Source organism: Carettochelys insculpta, chromosome 3 (assembly GCF_033958435.1).
Source record: "Carettochelys insculpta isolate YL-2023 chromosome 3, ASM3395843v1, whole genome shotgun sequence".
NCBI lineage: Eukaryota > Metazoa > Chordata > Testudines > Carettochelyidae > Carettochelys > Carettochelys insculpta.
Window position 1 is genome coordinate 66,607,206 of NC_134139.1, and position 6,000 is coordinate 66,613,205.

Below are 6,000 nucleotides of genomic sequence, written 5' to 3' on the forward strand. Positions count from 1 at the left end.
AAAAAAAAAAAGGTACAGCTTCCGATTTTTCAATGGAATTGCACCTGCCTCTACTAAGCCTGAATTTTGAATTTTCTAATGGAGAGGCTAGTAGATTTCAGCTCAGGTTTCTGTCAGATATATTAGCTCCTTGAGGGCCTTGTATGTTAACTGTTAACAATGTATATCATTTCTAGAATAAACTGAAAAGTTTAACATTGAAGTAATTAAATACATCCAACAAATCCTTAATAGCTCTCTCTTTCTTCAGACCACGAGTCCCATTACAAAAGCACCCAAGTCCCATTTGCAAAAATGACTTAGGCACATCACCCACATTCCATTGTCTTTCAGGCTGCTAAATGCCCGTGTCACTTTTGAAAGTGAGACATAGGAACCCAAGTAATTTAGGTACATTAGAAGGCGTTACTCTAGGTCTAATGTTACGGGCCAAACCTGTCCTTTGCAAAAATCTGCTCAGCATACAAAACTGTTTCTCAGGCTGATGTTCCAGCTGTCCTTGCCCAGAGATAAATTAGAACAGACGGGGGTTATTCTGGCTTGTGAGAGCTGATTATGGTCTCTCAAGGAGTTTACGCCAGCTGTAAACTGGCAGAGTGGAGCTGTATTATGCCCAGTCTTGACACATCATTTCCTTCCCTGCAACATCTCCGAGGCTGGGTGTTGGCAAGGCTGCCAGCTGAGAATTCGTAGCCTGGCAGATATGAGATTCTGTTCCCTTTGTACAAGTTAGACAGGACAGAGGGACTAGAGAATTTGGCTCTATACAGTCTAGTGTTCCTACAAATCTATGAATGAATTCTAAGCATACACGTATTTGACATTTCTTTGAGCAGCTATTACACTCTTTCCCTCCACCCAACCAACATTATCAGGTGGTAGGGTTGCACATTGATAGGGAGGTGGTGAAGAACTGGAATCCCTTCCCTAGAGAAGTGAAGGAATCTCCATCCCTAGAGGTTTTTAAGTCCTGGCTGGGATGAGTTAGTTAGGGTTGATCCTGCTTTAGGCAAGGGCCTGGATTCAATGGCCTCCTGAGGGCTCTTCCAGCCTTAGGATTCTGTGATTCTAAGCAGAGAGTCATTTAAGACACAAAGATGGTGCTGAATTAAGAGATCATTTGGCGTAGTGCTCACTGGGAGGAAGAGCATTTCTTGGAAAGAGCTTTTCCCCAAGCTCATCAGTGAGTGAGCTGTTCCCGCCACCGCTACCAGTTTTAATTTTTAACCCAGAAACATGTTAACAAACCCAGATATTTATGAGGAGCATTTAAACTGAAATACTTTACAGCTTTGAAATCATCATTTAAGGTGTGACTTTCCTTGCTAGTACTTTGTTGTGGCTACTCTTGATGTGACTATCATCTAATTAATCTCTAGTCATTGTAAAGTCCGTTTTTTTTCACCCCAGGAACTTGACACCACTAATTACTATGAGCTGAGAACCCGCTTAAAGCAAAAGGAGACACTTGAGGCATAATTTATAGCCTGGGCACATGAGAGCCAACCTTGGGAAAGAGCGTCTGTTGAGTTGTTTGACTTTGTTCCAGAGTACGAAGCATCTGCTTGCCCAGCAGAAATATTCAAAAATTGTTTCTGAAGTGCACAGCGGGACATGATGCTGCAGGCCAAGTTACTTCAACCTCCCAAGAAGTGCAATAATCCCCACACAAATGCATAGCATCATGGGGTTTTATTACTGTGATGAACATGAAATTATATAGGGAAAAGGTCAGACCCAGGCATTTACAGGGATTAGAGTTGGAGCAATGGCATCACTGACAGCCAATCAGAATACTTCAGATGTGCCCAGAGTTCCAGTTTACAATCTGTTTCATGATTGTAAAGGGATGCTGCTGTGTTAAAAAGTGCATGAGCTTATATGAAAATTAGCCTTCCTTGGGTCACCAACACTGTAAATGTGTAAAACTGAAAGGCTTGCGAGCATCGCAGTGGTGAGCCTGCGAAGTCTTACGGCGTGTGTGCTGGGTGATTGCATGACTGCTGTGGTGAACTGACATTCACATGTCATTCCGCATGTGTGCAGACACCCCCCAGCTGCTTTCCAAGCCACTCCCACGCACCATGGGCACACAGCCAGGCACGTGGCCAGGTGTTCTATTGTGGAGCAGCGTGGCTATGGAGAGAGAGACTTACGCTGACTCCTTCCCAGTAAAATGGCTACCTAGCAAGGAATAAGCTAACACTTACTATGGAGCAGGTGTGAGGGCAGATGCTCTCACACAAGTGTGCCTAAATTAAAGCTCACTGAAAGCAATGGAAAGATGCCCATTGCCTTTAGTAGGGTTTGACTCAGACCCTTGCATCAGGATGGTACTGCTACATCAGTATTCACACAATGTCCATGTTCCATGCATTGTTCTAGCCGTGTTTCCTTAGTGCAGAAATGTAGTCAGGGATTTTCATGTCTTATTGTCAGCATAATGCTTACATGGCTCTCAGGTGGCACGATGAATACAGCCAAGTTTTATATTTATATTGTAGTTAGTTGCTGAGTAAGTTCGCTTTGGCATTCACATGCACAGCACTAGATTTGCCAACAAATCGTGGGCACGTTGGTGCTGTTATTTTTTTCTTTTATGGTTTCATTCCAACCTGTTTTCTTCAAACATATTTTCTGGCATATGAGTTTTCAGAGCACTTGGAAAATTAGAAGATGCAGTAAGCTAAGTGAGCTAAAGGCAGACAAAGACCCTAGGCAGCAGTTGAAATTTCAAAAGAAGATAACTTGTTTAACCATCTGTAACTCAGTTTGCATTTTCTTTAGCCTGTGGTGAACCTGCCAAGCAGGGGACTACAACTCTCATCAGCCCCTTCCCCACTGTACTTCCCTTTCCCTTGGCTGTATAGGAGGAAGGGCATTGACTCAGGATGTGACTGGGCTCTCATGGGAAGGAGGTGCTGGAAGCTGTGTGGAAAGAAGAACTGCCCCAGGAGAAGCATGGGGCAGCATGGAAAAGGCTGTGCCTGTCAGACCTCCCACTTGGGTGCAGGTTTGTCTTGGTGATTCTGGGAGGAGGGGCAGCAGCTGGGCAGGGAACCACCACAGAGGGGTCCCAGTGTGAGAGAGTATCTAAGCTTGGCCAGAAGACCTGCAACCTCATTGACTGAATAGAGACTGGAGTGCAGAAGGTACTGAAGGCACTGAACTTAAAAGAGCCCTGTCTCACTTGACTTGACCAGGTACTGTTCCACACTTTGGACACTAATTGTTGAAGCTGCAGTACCTAGGCTCTTTGCAACCATTACCCTTTCATCCAGGCCTAGTGAAAGACCTTCTCCTTAGCTGTGACCTATGCGTTGGGTTACTGGGACTCAGCAGGCTAGCGCCAACAAGCCCTAGCTGCTGAAGCACTTGTAGTGCTTGCCTGAGTAAGCAGCACAGCGGGTGTGCCACTGATACCTTAGGTCTTTGGTGTACTCCAGCCTGAGCAGCTGTGATATTTAGAAGTCTCTGTAGAAACAGTCTCTCTTGACTGCAGAATAAATGTGATTTGCAGGCCAAGGCAATTTCCCAAGCCAAATTTGTTGGGGGACAGAGGGCTTCATGAAGGAAGCAGACTGGAGAGCACACTTCCTTACTCCAGCAACCAAGGTGCTTCAGAATCTTTTCCAAAGCAAAAAAAATATTTCTTGTCACTTTAAGGTTTAAAACTAAATGTTGGGTTGAATCTGACTTGGCAGCATTCCATAGGGGAGGGCTGGCGCAGTGATATTGGAGGGCAGTTAAGGGAGTACAAAGTCACTGAACTGATATGTTCGGAGGTTATATGGCAGCAGCACATAGGGAACATAGGGGCGTGTTACGGCTTTGGTCAAGAGTGATTGACTGCAATTGAAGGAAATGTCTAATTTCGTCAGCAGATGACTTATGCTTTAAAATGCATTGCGTTTTTCAGAGCAGTGCCGTGCTTTTGATTCAGGTCCTCAAAAGGATTAGCTCTGCTCATGGGCCAGTGGTATTCTTACTTTAAAAAACAAGCCCTTCCCTTCTACATGTAGCTCGAGAGCAGTGTTCCCTTTGTTTTTTTCCATCCATGGGCAGAATAATTTTTTGTTATGTGCACTCAGCCATGTGCATATGTGCTCCACCAATAGAAATGCACGCTGCCCACTGTGGATGCTCTGCTAATCAGCTGGGAGGCACCTGACCGCCCAAGCACTCTGTTTGCAGGGAGTATGCTTGAGAGACCCAGATGGACTGCCTCAGCTCTAAGCAGTTGCTGTAGGGATTGAAATGTGATGCCTGCTGTTGTCTGCAACCTAGTTACGTGCACAGTATTTAATTATTGCAAATTGCTTTTTTTTCCCCTAGCAAAACATTTCTCAGTTTTCCACTCATTGTTTACTGTATTCTCCTTCTATGATGGATGCTTTGCTGAAAAGCCAGCTTCTTTGCAACTTTGTGATGCTTTTTTACTTTGCTTATTTTAAAGCCATATACGAAATACAAAGGGTATTTCCCACAACAATTTATTTGCATGAGTTTCTTGTAAGTGGGACATTCTTAATGAGCATAGGCCAGTTTTGATGGAGGTTGTGCCCAGTCAGAAGATTTACACTGAATTCAGAAATAATTTTCCACATGCACGTGGGAAGGAAGGGATGGCCTTCTGGTGAAAGCATAGAATGTGGAATTCTGAGTTCTGGTCCCATCTCTGCCACAGATTTTATGTGATCTTAGGTCGGGGCTGGACTCAGTTACCCCCTGAGATCCCTTGCAGTTCTAGGAATCTCTATGATTTCTATGAAATCACTTAGGGATAGCTTGTGAATGGCCCCAAATGCATGTACAACTAGGCCCTGAAGGTACCTCCCATTGTCAAAAAAGAAAAAAAGGAAAAAAAAAAAGGAACAAGATTATAAATATGTTTACAACCATATGTGCATGTAAATCTTTGTCAGAGCCATACTGCCCAAGAGAGCTCAGAGAACTATTTGCAGGAAGTTAATGTACCCACTGAAAGTGGCCATTTATTGTAATGAAAAATTGTCTGTGAAGAGATGGCAATTTGCACAAATGTTTTGTTTGCATGTGTGTGTTTCCTGCTAACATGTGGCATCCTGTGGGCTAGCCACAGATTGCCATGGACTTGTCTACACTAGCTCCCTACATTGAAGGGAGCATGGTAAGTAAGGTGTCTAGATATTATTAATGAAGTGCTGCACGGTATATACAGCACTTCATTAAGCTAATTCTCCCCTGCGGCAACTTTGAAGTGTTAAACTTCAAAGTGCCGGCTCGCATGTAGCCACGGCTTACCCACCGGTACTTCGAAGTCCCTTTACGCCTCAAAATTTTGTGACTACCTGTGAGCTGGCACTTCAAAGTTGCCGCAGGGGGAGCGTTAGCTTAATGAAGTGCTGCATATGCGCCACAGCACTTCATTAATAATCTCTCAACACCCTACTTACCATCCTCCCTTCAAAGTAGGGAGCTAGTGTAGAGAAGCCCAGTAAGTATCCCTTTGAAATCTCAGTAGTCACAATTGATATTTAGAGTGCTTTGACTGGCCACATCTAAAAGCTGGAATGGTTGTGTTTTGTGGCTGGGTGAGCGTAACGGTTGGCAGATTTCTAGTGCGAACCCTCAATTAGAAATGTGAAATTCACTCCCCATTACAACTGCACAATATCCACCATCAGCAGTTCAGTGGCATTTCCTGACAGTAAGGTAGAGATGTTAGACTTCACAGTGCTTTACAAAGGGCAGTATCTTTGCCCTCACTTTAGGGATGATGAAAATGAGGCGCAAAGAGATGAACTAACTTACTCAGCTGATCACCCAGTATCAGCTTGTGATTAGAGCCCACCTCTCTGAGCCACCAGTCTAGTGCCCTGTTCATTGGCCCACAAGAGCATCTGGCTTGACATCAGCCACATGATGGCCAATGCACTCTGGGAATAGAAGACCATCTGAATTAGTTACACAAGCATGATTAAGAAGATTTGTCACTGAGCAAAATAATTGTTAGAGATT